Below are 21,045 nucleotides of genomic sequence, written 5' to 3' on the forward strand. Positions count from 1 at the left end.
ATCGCTGATCGTCCGGGCAGCCCATAGGATATAGCAGCGTCTGCTGCCGATGCTCCTATTCAACGGAGCGACGGCAGAAGATCGCTGCTATATCAGTCGCTTGTTTTTCAACATGTTGAAAAACAAGCGACTGTAACGATCAGCCGACATGAACGATGTCGGCTGATCGTTGCACTCTATTCCACCGGACGATTATCGTCCGTAGCGGCCGATATCGGCCGAATACGAACGATAATCGTTCTGTGGAATAGGGCCTTAACCTGGGAAAAAGGTTGACCTTAGGAGATCACACTTCTAACAGAGGCTGTTTATGAAAGGGTTATGTGACCAATGTTCCTTGCCTCCTTTACACATGTAGCTCACCAGTGATGGCAGTGAAGAACTTTTTATTTTTATTAACATCCTTAAAAGGGTAGTTTTGAAATCCTGCCCATGGCCCCTCCCACTGTTCCCCACTCACTGTCTGTGTGTGTAATAGCACAGGCAGTGAGCTGGGAACAAGGGGCAAAGAGTGCTGACCTGACAGGTCGGCACTCACTTCCCCCTTATATCGTGCCGTCGGGAGGGAACTCCGTCGGGAGGGGAAAAAAAACAAAAACACACACACACAAATCATACTCACCATCCCTCCGGTGACGAACGGCACTTGAATCCCCTCTGTCGCCTCTGGCAGCCGTCTTCAGAACTCCCTCACTTCCGGGTCTGTGTAAAGTGAATGGGAGAGAAAAGGCTGCCAGTGCGCATGCGCATCGGCAGCCTTTTCATTGGCTGGAGCGCATCACATGGCTTCCAGCAAGCTCAGCCAATCAGGGCTGAGCAAGTGCACCAGCAGCCTTTTCATGTCGCATTCACTTCAGCAGAAGACGCCGAAGAGGATGAAGACCAGGCCCGCCTCCCTGCTGTGACGACATCGTCACAAAATGGCGCCCGGGAGAAGAGGACAGGGTCGACCGTAATCGGGTATTTATACTTTATTTAACTTCCAGGGGGAGGGGGGTGGAAAGTGGGGGATCGGAGCCAGATAGGTTATTTAGATACATTACAAAGTTATTTAACTTTGTAATGTGTGTTAAATAAGCTAAAAAAAAAACAAAAACGCCGGAGTTGCCCTTTAAGACATCTGAGAGTAGTCGACCAACCACTTTACACCACAGTGGCTGGTATACAGGTATTCACTGCTTTATACATTAGCTTCTAGGCACTTGATGGCTAACCGTTATTTGGGCATTCTGAGAAATGTATGTTGTAATATTGCTGCACTTCCTTTTGTGAACTTTGCAAAATAATAGCACTATGGGGGACATTTATCAAACTAATTGCGCCTGTTTTTAGTCTAATATATCTAGTTTGTGCTCAAAATAAATCCAATATAAATTTATGAAGCTTTTTTAGACAAGACTATCCAAATTAGATGCAACTTTTTGAATTAGATTTTTTGTTGTTAATTAGATCAAAAGTACGCCAGAATTCTTTTTTTAGCTAAATTTATTAACTGCTCAATTTTTTAAAAAGTCGCATATATTGGCGCATCGCTACATCTGCTCCGAACCAGGTGAATTTATTAGACTAATTAAAAGACCATTATTTTTAAAACACATTTACTATGCTATTAGACAATTTACATAAATTTGACTAAACACATTAGATTGGAAAATATGCCAAAATATCTTTGACAAAATCGTGTTTTAGATTTGTTAGTAAATATCCCCCTATATCTTATTAAGAAAAACCCAGTAATTGTTTGCTGCATAGTGGAATTACTGTATGTAGATGTGATAAAGATATGTACTTTAAGCATTTCAGGTATTTCTTTATTGGAAAACTTATCACAGAAACAGTGTATTCATTGACTTCTATATTAATCCTTAGTATCACTCCACTTGAAAAAGTATTTAAATGAGAAGTCTGGCAGATAAAAAAAATCCGGCAGCTGGCAGGGGAAGGGGAAAAATTCATTATAAGTACCGACTTACCTCTCCCCGTGCCAGCGGTGAGTGCGGGACCAGCTGCAGGACCCCGGCTGGAAGGCCTTTTTTTCTTTAGTTGTGATGATGTCAAAACTTGGGGGGAGGCCTGTCCCAGCTAATGGACTGGCCGTACAACCAATCAGTGACTCCTTTAAATAAAGCTAAGGTTGGGTTTACATACTTCAGGTGGTCCAGCATTCTTCTTTTACCAGAAACTAAAGAGAACTAATGCCACAAAAAGGAATTTGTTGTCATCAGACGTCCTGCTAGAAACGCTCCTTAATAGGACCTATGTAAAAGTGACAGCGGTTAGCAGGGGAGCAGGAAAATGCCTGAGCCTCGACTAATCGCATCATTTGTGCGGGTTTTAAAATTTATGGCTATCGACCGCACATCTTCCTGTGTAAACTGACAAAAAGAAAAGTGACAGCACGGATATGCATATATCTGTGCGGTCAGTTTCTAGATCGCACAAGCAGTGCATGCATACCTTTTGCACTGCTGTGTGATCCAGCATTGTCACATTCTTTTTCCGAGCTGACAGTGACACTGACAGCTCCCGTCCCACTCTCCAGCCACCGTTGTATCTACAGGCCACTGCCCTGCCTCCTCCAGAATGGTTGACATCCAGAGGAGGCGGAGCGGTGGCCTGAACACATAGCAGTGGCCGGAGAGTGGCCTCTGTACCAGCCCAGAATAAAGAACGTGAAGATGCCGGTTCACACAGCAGTGTTGAAGGTATGTATGCACTGCTTGTGTGATCTGGAAACTGAGGGCACGGATATATGGATATGTGTGTTGTCACTTTTCATGGCCTCATGAACAATACAAGGATCAGGTTTTACAAGCTTATGCTGTGCGATCTCTCTGATCGGTGCTTGTTTGTGGCTACAGACGGCCAAAGATCACCTAAAGGAACCTGACTTAGGCTACTTTTCCCTGATATAACCTGGAGCCATGCTCAATATTTTTACTTTTCTCAACATTTACCAAAAAATTCCACGTCTGTTAGTGAATTTTTGCAAAAAGAGCTCTGCGCAGAACCTTCAAGAGCATAAGGAAAATTGTAGTGTCCCAGCACAAGTGTGCCACTAAGTTTCTATACACCTGGGTAAAGTAACTCTCTTAGCTTCACACAAAAGGGGACGAAGGGGAATGTATTGTGTAAATTTCCCTACTAGGTGTCACTGTTGTATTTATTGTATGTACTGTACTATGCACAGCTGAAGGAAGAAATGGGTTACTGTTTGTCATATGTTGTGTTTTCTCCTGTCACAGGTGCAGGCTTATTTGCCTAAATTTCCCTCCTATCCTCTTTCTTTTCTCTCACCCACAGACAGCTCCACCAATCACAGGCTAGCTAAGGTACCCCTACAAAAAGGATCTATTCCTGGTTGAAGGGTCTTTTGTCAGTAGAGGTGGGGAGGGACTGAGACACTCAAGCAAGTTACTTGTTCCCTGTTGCTTACTACCACTGGCATGCAGTGCTAGACCCTTAGGAAGGACTGACGTCCTCTGAGGAAAACCTTGTCCTTCTTAGGGATACATTCTGCAACACAAAGGGCAGTCACATGGAGTTATGTACTGGCCAAAGTAGTACAAGTAATGTGAAAGGCTGACGTATCCGACTGTAACGCACGGCTTTTCTCGAAAGTCTCGTAAAGTCACTCAATCCAGTGCAGGTGTGGTGTCCCACTCGGGGAAGGCCTTAACGAGGACGCCTTAATGTTGGCGACATGGTACACTCTGTTTGATCAAATAGTTTGCTAAGATTCTCATTTTTTAATATCTACAGAGCAGGTGTTTACCGTGTGTACGCTGAGAGGAGTATATATGGTAAGCCCTAGTGCGATGCCCTGGCCCCTGGGGGCCACTTCCGCAGTGCTGGTGTTATGAGCGGGCAATGACCGGGGCAGCTGCAGGGTGTATACTTGTCACGGTATAGGCCTGAGGGCAGCACAGCTGTAGGGCCGGTCTGAGGAATCTGCGGGTGATGATGGGCATGCGATTCTTCGCTGCACTTAGTCAGGGCACCAGTTAGTGGACACCAATGCCAGGGTTCAGTAACAGCGGTTTTATTATAGATGAAGTAACTAGTAGCAACAGTTCTGTCCGGATGCAACCGGGTATATAGCAGGCTTTGACAAATAAGGCAGGAGTGGTGCTGCATAGGCTGTGAGAATACGTGCCGGATGATGGGAGTAGGAGTATGAGAGAAATAGCGGTGCTGGGTGGATTAGCTTGAGAATAATACTTGCTGTGAATCCTTGCAGCGATGAGGAGAAATAACGGAATGACACCCAGATGAGAGAAAAGAATCCGGTCACTTGAGCAGGCAGAAACAGCCGAAGACTGGTATATAGCAGCAGACTTAGTCACTCTTCTGTGGGAGAGGATAGAACCACACAACCTCCTTGCTTGGAAGCCGGGGCTCAACTGACTTGTCAGCAGGAAGTGGGAGGTCACATGGTTGCTCCTGGCCAGAGCTAGTCGGCCATTGGAGGAACCATGGTTACAGGTCACGTGATCAACAGCCTTGCATACCACTGTACAATGCAATAATACACAGGAATACATGAGAATACACATGAGAATACACATTATCAGAGAATACTAGGGGAAAACCAGCAGCAGTTGCAGTGCAAACACTTACCAGAACAGGCATTGACACAGCAAGAGAAATGGCCATAATAGGAGTAGTAGTCTGCATGTTCTGGGACACTGCATACCTCCCTAGCAAATTTGAGCCGACCTCGGCGAATCTAGAAGGCAGCAAACATGAATAGACTGGACAATCAAACAACAGGAATGAATGATGAGAGTGAGTGTGATGAGGTGTGTGTTTCCCACGCCCAAGGCACAGGTGAGAAGAGAGAGAGGATGAGAAACCCTAGTGGCAGGACTTCACCTAGGGGTGCCTAACGTACTCTGGCGACCAGGTAGCTAGTGCGTGAACCATCTGACATGTAAGCCAGGACAACTTAACTGCTGGCGGGGGACCCTCAATATTCCAGCCAGTTAGACAGTAGGTTTTCTGTTAAATGTGTTACCCTACTGGAAAAGAACTGTGAAGACCTGTGTGCTACCTTGGCGTGTCTGAGTAGTGTCTTGGATACCTGGAAGAGAAAGGAACAAAATAATAAAAGCAAACATACATGGGGAGCTCCCTTTCATACCACTCAATCACACACACAAGCACTCCACAGGCCAAACACACGAAAAGGCATCCAAGGTGCGATATGTATGGATCAGTGTGAAGGTTAGGTATGACTATGTGTGATAACTACTGTGTTGGGACAAGACAGAGGTGAACAAATACTGGAAACAAAAGGAAAGGAAACACAAGGGACAACAAATACTGCGAGGTCTTGAGGAGAACTGGCTCACATGACTCTGAATGAAAATCTGAGAAAAATCTGAATGAAAATCTGAGAGAAATCTACATACGAACTGGCTCAACTACATCTTTCCAGCTATAGATACGATAATAATACACAATACTGAGACTGGATGAGAAAATACACTCCTACATAAACTGGACTTTCTCTGAGGTATATGTAAACTGACTTCTCTTACTCAGAGGAGGAGCTATCTGACTTTGACACTGGAAAATATACTGTTTTACAAAAGAGGCACTCTACTCTGAGGCAATCTATGTAACCTTGTGCTTACTCAGAGGAGGAAATACAAAGACTTCGATAACACTGGAATGCAATAGTAGAAAAAGTACAATAATGAAATAAGTGCAATAATACCCTGTGCGGAACACACAATCACAGGAAAGTGCATTAGGAAGGAATGGGTTAAGTGTCTCTGTTAGGTAGAGTCTCTTTTAGGCAATTAGACATCGTCCATGTAAAAGGCTCTGGGACAGGCACTAGAGAACCATTTGTTATGATAAGTGTCCATCAGCTCATGGCTGGTTAGTACAGGGAACTTGGTCAGGAGGACCAGGCACGAACCTTGAACGTTGCAGGAACTGGAATGGTGAAACCACACAAAAATAAACAGTCATAGAACCCAGCCCTTGGGAGGACATTTAACAGAAATGTCCTGGAGGACCCCAAGTGGCACCCCTCTTTTTCTCCCAGGGATAATACCGGGAGGAAGCCGGAGCAGGAGCATCATCTGCTGCGGTGGTGACCACGAGGCTAGGGGTCACGGTGGTCACAGGAGAGACAGTAGGGGCTACTGTGGTCACAGGAGAGACAGTAGGGGCCACATGGTAGGTAGCGGTGGTGGTCGCAGCTTTAGCCACGGCAGTGGTAGGGGGAGTCACCGTAGTAGCCATGGTGAGGGGGGCTTTAGCCACCGGAGGTAGCAAGGTTAGGGCCTGCTTGATCTCATCCGCCAACTTCTTGATAACCGGGTCGTCCCCAAACACCCACTGAGGCAGGGATGGTGTCCCGGGCCTGGGGAGCCTCCAGGGACTGGCGTAGCAGGTGGCCTTAAAGTTATCCCCCTGGCTAGAGGCAGGAAGAGGGGCGCCCGGAGCCCCGGTACTCACGGATCCATAGTTTTCTGGCGAGGTCGATCCTCCTGTAGAGAAGGCAACCTCGGGAGTGCTGGAGCAACGAGATCCCGGCGAGACGCTGGCAATGGAGACAGGCTCTTCCTCCGGACCGTTGGAGACTGGTGTAGAGCCCCAACTGATATCGCTGTCGGAGGGTAGCGGCATTAGCAGGCACGCAGGATTGAGCAGAGGCAGACTCTCAGGCAGTGTAGGCATCACAAGCGCTGGGGCTGCAGGCAGGTGCTCTTCATAGGCCGCCATCTTGCGTTCCACTGGCCGGAAATTGTAGCAGGAAGGGGAGGAGCGCCAGGCTGGAGGATCAGGCTCCAAAGTCTGCCCAGCAACAATGACGTCAGTGGAAGCGGCCGGCCAATCAGGAGAGACACAGTCATTATCAATGGTGCCAAGCAATTCCCGCTTCTCGGCCGCATGGCAGTTAACCCCCTCGTCACTGGGGGATGGCGCAGGTAGAAATAACAGCAAGAAGCGGCCATTTTGTGTACAGTCCCAGCCGTGCAGCGACTCAGTTATCAGAACTCCCATGGCAATTTTAGCACAGTCTCTGGAGACGATATTAAACTGTAGATCTGGTACACCGCGTGGCGGGTAGATCCTGTTCGTGACGCCAAAAATGCGATGCCCTGGCCCCTGGGGGCCACTTCCGCAGTGCTGGTGTTATGAGCGGGCAATGACCGGGGCAGCTGCAGGGTGTATACTTGTCACGGTATAGGCCTGAGGGCAGCACAGCTGTAGGGCCGGTCTGAGGAATCTGCGGGTGATGATGGGCATGCGATTCTTCGCTGCACTTAGTCAGGGCACCAGTTAGTGGACACCAATGCCAGGGTTCAGTAACAGCGGTTTTATTATAGATGAAGTAACTAGTAGCAACAGTTCTGTCCGGATGCAACCGGGTATATAGCAGGCTTTGACAAATAAGGCAGGAGTGGTGCTGCATAGGCTGTGAGAATACGTGCCGGATGATGGGAGTAGGAGTATGAGAGAAATAGCGGTGCTGGGTGGATTAGCTTGAGAATAATACTTGCTGTGAATCCTTGCAGCGATGAGGAGAAATAACGGAATGACACCCAGATGAGAGAAAAGAATCCGGTCACTTGAGCAGGCAGAAACAGCCGAAGACTGGTATATAGCAGCAGACTTAGTCACTCTTCTGTGGGAGAGGATAGAACCACACAACCTCCTTGCTTGGAAGCCGGGGCTCAACTGACTTGTCAGCAGGAAGTGGGAGGTCACATGGTTGCTCCTGGCCAGAGCTAGTCGGCCATTGGAGGAACCATGGTTACAGGTCACGTGATCAACAGCCTTGCATACCACTGTACAATGCAATAATACACAGGAATACATGAGAAAACACATGAGAATACACATTATCAGAGAATACTAGGGGAAAACCAGCAGCAGTTGCAGTGCAAACACTTACCAGAACAGGCATTGACACAGCAAGAGAAATGGCCATAATAGGAGTAGTAGTCTGCATGTTCTGGGACACTGCACTAGCACCTGTGGGTTGCTGCTGCACCTTCTGTTTTTTGTCTGTACTTAAGCCACGAGCAGCGTGCAACCTGCAGTGTGAATAGAGTCATAGATGTGTGGCCAATTTTTCCTTTTTTTCTGTTGAATGTGGGGGGTGTGGCTACCTCCTGTTGGCCTGCACTTCACCCATGTCCCAAGGGAGCTATAAAAGAGATCAATTGGCTCCTATCTGCCCAGTTGTAGGCTTATTCAGCCCAGGAGAGGCCATTGCTAGTGTGAAAATGCTAGAGTAGGGACCATGTCTCGAGGACACCTTAACGTTGGCGACATGGTACACTCTGTTTGATCAAATAGTTTGCTAAGATCCTCATTTTTTAATATCTACAGAGTAGGTGTTTACCATGTGTACGCTGGGAGGAGTATATACGGTGAGACCCTGCACCTGTGGGTTGCTGCTGCACCTTCTGTTTTTTGTCCCACTAGGGGTGTTACTGTTGTTCACACCCTTCGCAAAAGTCTGTACTTTTTGTGGTCTTAGGCAGTACCCCACATGGGTAGGATGCAGGACAGTGCTCTATTACAAACTTCTCTATCAGTACCTATACCCTGCATGATGCAGTGTTAAACCCCTCAGGAGAGGATTAACCAACAGATCACCTCAACCCACGCTGTGGACTAGGAGAAACAACAGTGCAGGACAGTATCTTCTAGGAAGCCAAAGAGCTAGGAACTGATCCGGGTGGAGCAAAGTTACTGTAAATGTCTATGGACTCCATCTCGCAGCGCGAGTGTCAGCCAGGAAACCCTCAGCACTGCTCATCCCAGGTAACAAGGTCTGGGGCCTGTGTCACCTATTACTACGGTTCAGCCAACGCTAGTGGGCATAAGGTGGTGTGAAGACTATAGAAAGGTCAATGCACAGGCACAGGTTTTTCTCATTTTACTTCTTCTACTAAAAGTATTCTTCTATATACTTCCAACATCCCAGCAGAGCACATTACTACTTGGGTTGAGACGCTCACGGCACCCTCCTCTCTACTACGCTGCCTCAGTACAACACTACCAACACTACGATATCCTACTCAGCACTTCTCTACTCACGCAGATCTGGTGGTTTTATGTTTAAGTATTTATTGGAACTCTACAAAGTGTATATCCGAGGTCATCTGTATCACCTGTTGCTTATTTGCCAATAGTAAAGCAAATCAATGTTATCTGTGATTATTCACTACCACCTACACAGAATATACACTGCAACCTTGGGACATCTCCCCTTTCTGTGGGTGGTGGGTCCTACTAGTCGGGAGGGTCAATACACTGCTCTGGCCACCTGTGACTATATTATCCGTGACTACACTATCCCAAGGGACCCGGCAGCAGCCCGACAGGACATCGACCGCAGTGGAAAAGGGAACAACAGGCCTTACACCTTAAAAGCAGGAGTGCAATCACACCTGTGTGCCCCCCAGGCACTGGCGTCACGTGACAAAACCTTAAAGGGGTTGTCCGGGATATTTTAATAGACTAGTATTGCATTGACCTCTGCGGATGCTCTATATTCTACATACACTTCTATTTTTTATTTAGAGCGCTTACTGTGTTCTCAGGCTCAGTCACATGACTACTCTGCCTGTGTTTTCTTTACTTCCTGTGATGTCACTTTCCCTTTCTGTTTCCTGTTTCTGCCAGTGAGGGAACAGTGAGTCACCAGGTGGGTGGAGTTATGTGTCTGAGCCCAGAAGAAACTGCAGCAGTGAGGAGAGCATGACAGAGAGACTACAATCTCTGTACAGCACTGCAGCATAGGTTGGAGCTATAAACAGTAAATAAAGGAACTATGGAGGTAATTTATTAAAACTTGTGCAGAGAAACAAGGAAGCAGTTGCCTATAGCAACCAGTCAGATTCTTTTCAAGGCCTTTTTAAAAAATAAAAGAAGCAATCTGATTGGTCGCTATGGGTAACTGCTCCCCTCGGCACAGGCTTTGCTAAATCTCCCCCTATATTGTTACTATTGTAGTGTAAAGCTGTACAGTGTTAGGTCAGTGCTGCTGCTGTCTGTAATATGGAGAGGAGAGATGCTGCTTCACCTCATGGCAGTCACCATTCTATCTATTTCTTGCTGAGGTAAACATGTAACAGAATCCTGGCTCATAGAAATCCCACCCACCTGTACGATGGCTACTGCAGTGTATATGTAATCCAGGACTACAACTACTATCATGTACATGTGTGCTGGGGTTTGTAGTCCTACAACAGATAAGAGTGAAAAAACTAGTTGATTTGATAACATAAGTAATTGTCAGACACTGAGTCACCATGCTGCTCAAAGGACACTTGTAGTAATACAGACATTTCCTGCCTATAAGTAGAGTGGGCGGGGCTATATTCAGAAAGGAGGGGGGGAGCTATAGACTTGCAGAGAGGTGGAAAAAGGTTAGAGAAAACCTCTAAGGGAAAGGGACAGGTTGCTAATTATTCACATTTCCAATAAGAAAAAAAATGTTGGACAACCTCTTTAACCCTTTGAGGACCAGGCCCAAAATGACCCAGTGGACCGCGCAAATTTTGATCTTTGCGCTTTCGTTTTTCCCTCCTCCCCTTCTAAGAGCTCTAGCACTTTCAGTTTTCTATCTACAGGGCCATGTAAGGGCTTGTTTGTTAAAGGAATAGTTGTACTTTGTAATGACGTCATTCATTTTACCATAACATGTATGACGGAATCCCAAATATATTATTTATGAAGATATAAATAGGTGAAATCGTAAAAAAGAATGCAATATGGTAACGTTTGGGGGGTTCCTGTGTCTACGTAATGCACTATATGGTAAAGGCGACATGATACTATTATTCTATAGGTCAGTCTGAACACAACCATATGCAAGTTTACACAGATTCTCTTTTTTTTTTTTATACATTTTAAGTCTCTTTGGGGGACTTGTACATACATGAGATTCATTTACTACACTGACCATTGCTATGCTATAGGCATAGCATTGATCAGTGTTATCGGCGCTCTGCTTATTGAGCATACCTGTGCAGGCTTAGTGCAGCAGATCGCCGATCGGACCGCACGGAGGCAGGTGAGAGACCTCCGGCGGTCCGGTTTAGTCACACTGCGGTGGTCCCGATTGATAAGTAACAGGGGACTCCCCCTGTCACTTACACTTAAATGCTGCTGCAGCGTTTAAGGAGTTAATGTCCCGCTGCAGCGCGATCGCTGCAGCGTGTCATTAACAGTGAGGTGCCCGCTGCTGATTGCTGCCGGCCCCCACCTGCTATGAAGCGCGCTCCACTCCGGAGTGCGCTTCATAGCTCAGGACGTACCGGTACGTCCAAGGTTGTCTGGGGACAGACGTCCAGGACGTACCGGTACGTCCTAGGTCGTCTAGGGGTTAAGGTCCGGCTGTATCTCGGTCATCCACCACAAGAAGTGGCATCACACTTCCATCAAGCAAGTGACCGGCCGTCCCACCGCTATAACACCATCCGGGGGCTCACCACACAGGGACCTGGGACCTCATACTACCCTGACAGGAAGCCAACACTATAGGGCAAAACGTGGTCAAATTAGTGAATCTATACGTGAGTATGAGTATCTACTTCTTCTTCTGTTCACCACTACACTATCTTGGCAGACCCCCGGACGAAGGACACGAAATGCGCGTTGGGGTGGTGGCGTCCAGGAGAGCGAGGATACTTTTGTGATACTGGTAATAATATTGTGGTTCAGATATGGGGTGGGAAGGGTTTCTATGATGAATATGGGGTTTATCCTCATCTAGACTGTCACTTTATACCCGGTCCCAGTGTTATTTTACATATACGTGACATCTAATATCTCTCCAGGATTGCCACCCTGCTTTTTCTTATTATGTATTTTTATCATGTTTTTATCATGTTTAAATAACATTTATTGCTAGACTACTCAATTTTTGTTTGTTCGGTCCTGTCCTGGTAGAGCTAAGATGTTCCTCTACCCTGTTGTTACAACTCTTTCGCCCTCCACCAATTGTATACGTTCCCCCTGGATATGACACTGCTCTGGCACTAAACAACACTTATCCACAGGGTCCTCAAAACTGATATTGTGGTAGAAAAAAATCTCACTTTTATATCCACATTAAAAAGTGGCAATACAAGGCCTTGGTCAAGCAACAAAAAAAAGGGGGGGGGGCATTCCCTGTCCTGTCACTGATCTTCTGATCTCTGCATGCAGGACTCACTCAGGACAGTATTAATCTGTTTAGTCTTAGATCAAGATATTCCACGTGATTCATGTGCCTGACAAAGGCATCCGCCACGCTGGGCATAACACATTGGGCTGTGTGCTAGATGTGCTATATGAGATGTAATACCAGTGTCAGATCACACCGCCATTGTTACAGGAAGACATGAATGTATGCAGCACTGCAGATCTAGCAGCCATATCACATCCCTCACCTGCTTAATACAGATGGCTGACAGCAATACCACAGACAGGGATATACTTACAGACACCGACTTTGAGTAACTGCAGCTGTATACATTTATGTGGCATTTTTATTCAATAGTATATAAGTAAATTGAATACATGATGATATGTAAATAGGAGTACAGACGCTGCGTTACATAGGGGTCTCTCCTATCCTTCAGAGACACAGGTTGGATGTAGAATATGCTGTGATGGATTACTATTAAGCGATTTGAGTGCGTGGGCGCTATCATTCCTACATTAACTATGTCTCCGCTGCCATCTAGTGGTAATAGACGTATCTATCATGATATGTATCTATCACTACAGGTTACAGTCCATCTGTCTCAGCAGTCACAGGGTCACATCCATGCTCACCTCAAACATTGCTTTGTGTAGTAGTGCCTGTAGCATCTACTGGATGCTTCTGTTCTGCCATATCTGCTGAAGAGTTAAAAAACAAACAAACGGGGCAACGGGCTAAACCTCACCCTTTCATGACACATGTTGGACCCCTAAATAATGGTGACGGGGAGTTAATAACTGGGGATCAGGAGAAAGCTGAGTTATTGAATGGGTTCTTCAGCTCGGCGTATACAAAAGAAGAGGATGGAGCTGCAGTGGGCAGGGCCAGTACTGAGGTGGGTGGGGCCAGTGCTGCTATCAAATGTAATGTACTGAACTGGTATACTATAGATATGGTGCAAGATAAATTTAATAAACTCAATGTAACCAAAGCTCCGGGGCCTCATGGATTACACCCCAGAGTTCTTAGGGAACTCAGTTCTGTAATTTCTCTACCCTTGTATGAAATATTCAGTGATTCTTTGGTGACTGGTATTGTGCCGAGGGACTGGCGTAAGGCAAATGTAATGCCGAAAAAAAAAGGGCTCTAGGACTTCCCCAGGTAACTATAGACCTGTAAGCTTAACGCCCATTGTGGGGAAACTATTTGAGGGATGATAAGGGGCTACATCCAGGAATATGTAGTGGCTAATAGTATTATAAGTGATAACCAGCATGGTTTTACTAAGGACAGAAGCTGTCAAACCAACCTGATTTCTATGAAGAGGTGATTAGAAGCCTGGATGGCAGCGCGGCTGTGGATATCGTGTATCTGGATTTTGCAAAAGCGTTTGACTCAGTTCCTCATGGGCGTCTGATGGGTAAGTTAAAGTCTATCGGTTTGGAAAGTTTAGTCTGTAAGTGCATTGAAAGTTGGCTTACTAATCGTACCCAGAGAGTGGTGGTCAATGATTCCTACTCCGAATGGTCCCCGGTAATAAGTGGTGCACCCCAAGGGTCAGTACTGGGCCCTCTTCTGTTTAACTTGTTTATTAATGATATTGAGGATGTGGATAAATGTAAAGTTATGCACCTGGGTACTAATAACCCACATGCACTATATGTCCTGGGGGGAGTTACTCTGGGAGAGTCACTGATGGAGAAGGATCTGGGTGTACTTGTATATAATAGACTAAAGAACAGCACACAATGTCAGTCAGCTGCCTCAAAGGCCAGCAGGATATTGTCATGTATATAACAGGCATGGACTCTCGGGACAGGGATATAATATTACCGCTTTATAAAGCCTTGGTGCGGCCTCATCTGGAGTATGCTGTTCAGTTGTGGAACCTGATTCATAGAAAGGACGTCCTAGAGCTGGAGAGGGTACAAAGATGGGCAACTAAACTAATAAGGGGAATAGAGCATCTTAAGCCCCTATTCCACGGGCCAACAGAGTCAGCGCTCGCTGCCACTGCTATTACACGTGGCGGCAGTAAGCGGGTGAGTCCAGCGGGGGGGGGGGGGGGGGGGGGGGGGGCGCTGAGCTGCGGGGGGGCTTCCTGGGTGATCCCTAGATCGTCTGGGCAGTCCATAGAGGATAGTGGCGTTCTGCTGCAGACGCTCCTGTTTCACGGGTCGATTATTGCCAGTAACGGATGATATCGGCCGAATACGGCCAATAATCATTCCGTTGAATAGGGCCTTTAGTTATGAGGAGAGATTAAAAGAATTAAATTTCTTTAGTCTTGAGAAAAGACGTACAAGGGGAGATATGATTAATTTATTTAAATATATATATGGCCCCTATAAGAAATATGGGGAAAAAATGTTCCAGGTATAACCCCCTCAAAGGACAAGGGAGCACTTCCTCCGCCTGGAGAAAAAGGGCTCAATCTCTGGAGGCGACAAGCTTTCTTTACCATGAGAACTGTGAATCTGTGGAACAGTCTACCACAGGATCTGGTCACAGCAAAAACAGTAGAGGGCTTCAAAACAGGGCTAGACAAGTTCTTAGACCAAAATAACGTAAATGCATATGTATAGAAGCTACCCCCAATCCGTCCACCTTTCCTGTATACATCCCCTCCTTGTATACCCCCCTTCCGTGTATACATCCCCTCCTTGATTGAACATGCTGCTTGACTGCTGCATATACATTTCTTTTCCCAGTAACCACTGTACTAGGCCTGAACATATGACCTCATCTAGTATATGTAACTATACTGCCATCTACTGACAATAAGCAGAACTGCAACACAAGCAAACAAAGATTTTCCACTAATTACTCAAAACTACCACTCAGTTTAATAGTAATACACCACCCTGCTACACACATTCTTTGCTAAGATCTTTCCTTCTCCATATTCTGATGCCTCCTTGTCCCCAGCAGTAAATAGCCAAAAGCAATTCCTGTTTAGCTGTTTATTAGTTTAAACGGTCGTGTACTGCGGCCACATCAGTAAGCAGCACTTACACCAGTTTGAAGCACTTGGCATATCATCTCTATCTTACAACCACAATCATCTAACATTGTACATATCTAATCTGTTCACCTGTCCAGCTACCAGCCAATCCCACCGCTCTCAGATGTCACAGATCGAGCACCTCATGTTCAGCATGAACTTTCACCTTACTACTCAGTACTCATCCAACTTCCGTTTTACCAAATAACACCTGATTTGCAAATAAACCTTCCTACCTAAAGGGGTATTCCAGTATCAGACAATTTTATTATAATAAAGCTGTCACCTAAAGACATGTAACTTACTAATATAGTGTTATCATTAACAGCACATTTGAAAATCAGCTTTTCGGTGTCCAGGCTACATAGTGAACGGTGCCAGAATTAGTTGTTTCTGATCACTGTGTAGTAGTAGCGACTTGTAACTGCAGCTCAGTTCCCATTTAAGGAGAACTCCAGCCGAACACTAAAAAAGCAGGGAGAGCAGGGGGGGGGGGGGGGGGGGGGGGGGGGGGGGGACATGATAAAGAAGTAATACATATCCGCTCCCCCACTTTGGTCTTCTGTAGCTCCCGGTACTATGATGTCACGACCCACATCAGAAATGACCAAACCACAGCAGTCACTGACTGGGTGAGCAGATAGTTTCTGCCGGGTTGTGAGGACACAGGAACTGGAAGCAACTGGAGATCTGCAGGCTGACAGTAAACTGGTGGCTGTGGGGGCACCAGAACAGGTAAGTGTAACTTCTTTTTTTATAATTCCCACCTCTTCCTGCTCTGTCTGTGGTGATAAGAGGAGACTGCTCTAAATTGATCTGTACAGCATTTTGTGGTATGTGAAACCAGTAGATAGATAGCATCAATATAAGACGATAGCAGCTCCCTAAGCAATGACCTCTTCAAAGGTCACAGGGTACGTTCAGTAATTTTTAAAGGAAAACTCCAATGAAAAACTTTTTCCCAGTAATTGAAGCACATTACAAAGTTATATAACTCTGTAATGTGCTTCAATCACCTATCTGCCCTCCTTCCCTGTCTTTTCCCCCCTCAACCCCCCACCAGGAAGTGTAAGAAACTCACACATACCTAATTACTGTTGTCACCAGTTTCTTCTCTCAGCTCCTTCTTGTGAGGATGAGTCATCAGCAGGAGGGCTGCTCTAGCTCCTGTTACACCAGCCTCCCCCTCCCCTGCCTTGTCAGGTGACTCAGCTTGCTCAGCTCCGATTGGCTGAGAAACTGCAAGTCATGTCACTTGCTTATCTTCCCTCCTGACAAACTCCCAGCACATAGGCAGCCCTCCTCATACTCTCTCCTGCTGCCCAGTGGACTCAGTGAGTGAAAGAGTCCTGTCACTTGTTTATCTTCCCTCAGTGACAGACCCAGTTTTATCTCTCCTGCTGTCCTGACCTGATTAGGGACGGCCATTGTGCAGATGTCACTTTGCTATGTACACTACATTGCAAAGTGAAAGTATGTGTGTGCAGCTTCAGTGCAGGGACTGAGAACCTGTGTGATTATACAGCAGCCTGATGGAAGAGAGAGAGAGGGGGTCATGTTTAGTGTATGATGGGAGTTGAAGTGAATGGAGGGGCAGGCACTTGCAACGTCACAGCAGCCAAAGTGCATCATGGGAAGCTGAAACCAGGAAGTAGGGAAGAAATGAAGACCAAGACTAGAGATCAGGCGATATGCAGACGGTGGGAAATTCAAACAGTAACAGCTCAGGAGGGATGATAAGTATATAAACTATGTTTCTGATTGTTTTTTTTTTCTTAGCACGGGAGTTGTCCTTTAACATTTATCTCAAGGAGACAAACTCTGTTTATTGAGTCTTGCTGTAAAGCATGTCACAAAATGCTGTTAAGCACAGCCCTGGCATTATGGCAACCTCCATAACAATAAACGGAAAAAAATAAAAATTAGTCAGAAAATAGACACAGATTAGGATAAAAGAACAAATTTTTGTTTTTAATCAGTAAAAGAAAATGTAAGTGATACTTTTATAGTGATTGGTTCTAAGCTGCAGTAACCAAGTCTGGCAACTACACAATGAGGGGAAACAACTGCTTTTGAGGCCAGATGAGTGACTGATGGGCTATCATATGGACAGCTTAGGCTAGTTTCACATCTCGGCAGGCTATACGTTGGGAATTAATGAAATAGGACGCTGAAGTAAGCCCATCATGTTGCCCAGCTAGGAGTCAACTGCCTGACTAGAATGGACAAAATAGACTGATAAGGCTAGCTTTACATCGCGTTTTTTGAGTATGTTCTGTCCATTTCCTGCAGGGGCGGATTAACTTTACCATAGGCCCCAGGCTGTTCACCAAGCCTGGGCCCCCCCACCTCACTGTAACTATGGAAGCACTAGCCTGGCGTTCATAGTACAGTATAGATAATGTCATGATGTCCTGATTTGTGCAAAATTGCCATATAAAAAACTGTGATTTTTTTTGCAAATCATGGCGGAAGTGTAGCCAGGAGACAGTACACCACTGAAAGTATGAATCTTTTTTGGTGGTCATGGGCCCCCCAGGAGCTCAGGGCCCCGGGCTGCCGCCTGGAACGCCCCTATTATAATCCGCTACTGATTTCCTGGACGTATACTTACTTTGTGCAGGACTTAAAAGCATAGTCTTCCACACTCAGGGCCGATTCTGGGGTTTCGCCCGCCTGAGGCAAACCTCAGGCGGCCGCCCCGAGTGATGGCCGGCACCCCCCTCCCCCCGCCCCCGCAGCCATCCACTCACCTGTCCCACACCGCAGCCGGCCCGCGCTCTCTGCTGTCTCCACATCCCATCAGGTCCCGCAATGTCACCCTGCAGCTGTCACGGACCTCCAGGCTGTGGTGAGTGAGTGGGGTGATCCCCGCGCGACCCGATCACCCCAGCGCGTCCCCCACGACCCCGGGCACTCATCACAGCCTGGAGGTCCGTGACAGCTGCAGGGTGATATCGCGGGACCTGACGGGATGTGGAGAGCGCGGGCGACGGGACAGGTGAGCGGCCGCTGTCATTTTTGTTAAGTGATACTTAACAAAAATGACAGCAGGGGGGACATAATGCCGCCCCCTGCCGGACCGCAAAATCTGCCGCCTGAGGCGGAAGGCTCATTCCGCCTCATGGCAGAAGCGGGCCTGTCCACACTGTGGAAGCACTGTGAAGCTAGCCTTATCAGTCTATTTTGTTCGGGAGACCCCTTCAGGGTGGGTTCACACATACTGGGCTGTATTTACCACTAGGCACCTGTGGTTCACAGGGGTGATTCTAGCCTCTCTGCTGCCCGAGGCGAACTATAGAATGACGCCCCCCCCCCCCCCGTCAATCCGCCCACATTATAATCCACTACTGCCCCCCCCCCCCCCCACTGCTGTCCCCAATAAACATAATGTTTGGTCCCTTTCTACACAGAGGATGTCAGGAGAGGAGGGGGCTAATCCTATAGGAGAGGTCCCAGCAGCACAGAGGATGTCAGGAGAGGAGGGGGCTAATCCTATAGGAGAGGTCCCAGCAGCACAGAGGATGTCAGGAGAGGAGGGGGCTAATCCTATAGGAGAGGTCCCAGCAGCACAGAGGATGTCAGGAGAGGAGGGTGCTAATCCTATAGGAGAGGTCCCAGCAGCACAGAGGATGTCAGGAGAGGAGGGTGCTGATCTTTTAGGAGATGGTCCCCCTCTTCCCCCCTTATAGATGGTCCCCCTCTTCCCCCCCTTATAGATGGTCCCCCTCTTCCCCCCCTTATAGATGGTCCCCCCCCTTATAGATGGTCCCCCTCTCCCCCCCCTTTATAGATGGTCCCCCTCTCCCCCCTCCCTTATAGATGGTCCCCCTCTCCCCCCTCCCTTATAGATGGTCCCCCTCTTTCCCCTCCCTTATAGATGGTCCCCCTCTTCCCCCCCCCTTATAGATGGTCCCCCTCTTCCCTCTCTCCCCCCCTTATAGATGGTCCCCCTCTCCCCCCCCTTATTGATGGTCCCCCTCTTCCCTCTCTCCCCCCCTTATAGATGGTCCCCCTCTCCCCCCCCTTATAGATGGTCCCCCTCTCCCCCCCCTTATAGATGGTCCCCCTCTCCCCCTCCCTTATAGATGGTCCCCTCTCCCTTATAGATGGTCCCCCTCCCCCCCTTATACATGGTCCCCCTCTCCCCCCTCCCTTATAGATGCCCCCTTATAGATGGTCCCCCTCTTTCCCCCTCCCTTATAGATGGTCCCCCTCTTCCCCCCCCTTATAGATGGTCCCCCTCTCCCCCCCCCTTATAGACAGTCCCCCTCCCGCCCCTCCCTTATAGATGGCCCCCCCTTATAGATGGTCCCCCTCTTTCCCCCCCCCCCCTTATAGACAGTCCCCCTCCCGCCCCTCCCTTATAGATGGTCCCCCTCTTTCCCCCCTCCCTTATAGATGGTCCCCCCCTTATAGATGGTCCCCCTCTTTCCCCCCTCCCTTATAGATGGCCCCCCCCTTATAGATGGTCCCCCTCTTTCCCCCCTCCCTTATAGATGGTCCCTTTCCCCCCCCTATAGATGGTCCCCCTCTTCCCTCTCCCCCTCCCTTATAGATGGTCCCCCCTTATAGATCGTCCCCCTCTTCCCCCCTCCCTTATAGATGGTCCCCCTCTTTCCCCCCTCCCTTATAGATGGTCCCCTTCCCCCCCTACCTTATAGATGGTCCCCCTCTCCCCCCCCCCCCCTGCACAGCAGATAAAACAAAAACAAAAAACAGCACACAACTCACCTGCCCTCCGTTCCCCCGTCGAGCCTCTCTGGTCTGGTCCCGGCTGTTGTGCGGCTGCCCGGGGTGTCCCGTCCTGTCCCCAGCAGCGCGCGCATCAGAGAGCTCCCTGTGCGCCTGTGGCTGTGACTTCCGGCGCACGGGGATCTCTCTGATGCGCGCGCTGCCGGAGACAGGATGGGACACCTCCGGCAGCCGCACATCAGCCGGGGGACTAAAGGCTGCATTCCCACGTTCCGTGATCCTGCCGGATCACGGACGTGGAATGCATTTACCGGAGTCCCCCCGCGCCCGGACAGCATCTGTAATGAGATGCTGTGAGCGGGGGAGACTGTATTCATAAGCGCCGCGCTGTAGTAACAGCACCGCGCGGCTGATTCATTACAGTGCGGCGCTTATGAATACAGTCTCCCCCGCTCACAGCATCTCATTACAGATGCTGTCCGGGCGCAAGGGGAATCCGGTACATGGTACAATCAGTGGCGGATTATAATGTGGGCGGCCGCCCGAACCGCTCATATTATAATCTGCCACTGAATGCCGCCCCCATGAAGACAGCTGGTGGCGCCGCCTGAGGCAGACGACTCAGGTCGCCTCATGATTGCGGCGCCCCTGGTGGTTCAGTACCTAGGGCAGCACCTTGCAGGGGGCACCACAAGGGAGCAGGGGAAGGAAACAACATTTTTTTGTTTTTATTTTTTTTAGTCCTCCACCTCCCATTCAGGGGGGTATGGTGGTATTGGTCAGGTCAGTAGTCATGTGCTTTTACCAGGATTTTTGGCCATACCTATTTTTGGCCTAGTGGTTATCGCATGAGTGCCTAGTTTTGGCTGCATGTGGTGACGTACAGTAAATGTGGGAACGCGGCCTAAGACTGATTAGATATAAATATGATGTATAGAAACTAGAAAATCCTGATGCTAATTGGTGAGTGAGGATGGGGCGTCCTCAGGTTTAGTGCCCAGGGCAGCAGCAGCTGGTAATACGGCCCTGCACACTTGGTACAGTCTATGGCCCTGCATTCTCACAGTGGATTTTCATCCCAAATGTAGTGATGGCTTTGGTAAACTATTTAAAGGGGCACTCCGGGCGGGGGTCATTTTCTGTGTACGGCCAGGGAGGGGGTGGATGTAGAGGCCGC

General features: G+C 48.0%; 1 protein-coding gene across 1 annotated transcript in view; it reads right to left on the reverse strand.

Annotated features, from left to right (window-relative positions):
* The window catches only part of RPS4X (ribosomal protein S4 X-linked), a 490,857-nt gene that overhangs the window by 415,604 nt on the left and 54,208 nt on the right, over positions 1 to 21,045 (reverse strand). The gene's annotated exons all lie outside the window — the stretch shown is intronic.

The sequence above is a fragment of the Dendropsophus ebraccatus genome, chromosome 10, assembly GCF_027789765.1.
Source record: "Dendropsophus ebraccatus isolate aDenEbr1 chromosome 10, aDenEbr1.pat, whole genome shotgun sequence".
NCBI lineage: Eukaryota > Metazoa > Chordata > Amphibia > Anura > Hylidae > Dendropsophus > Dendropsophus ebraccatus.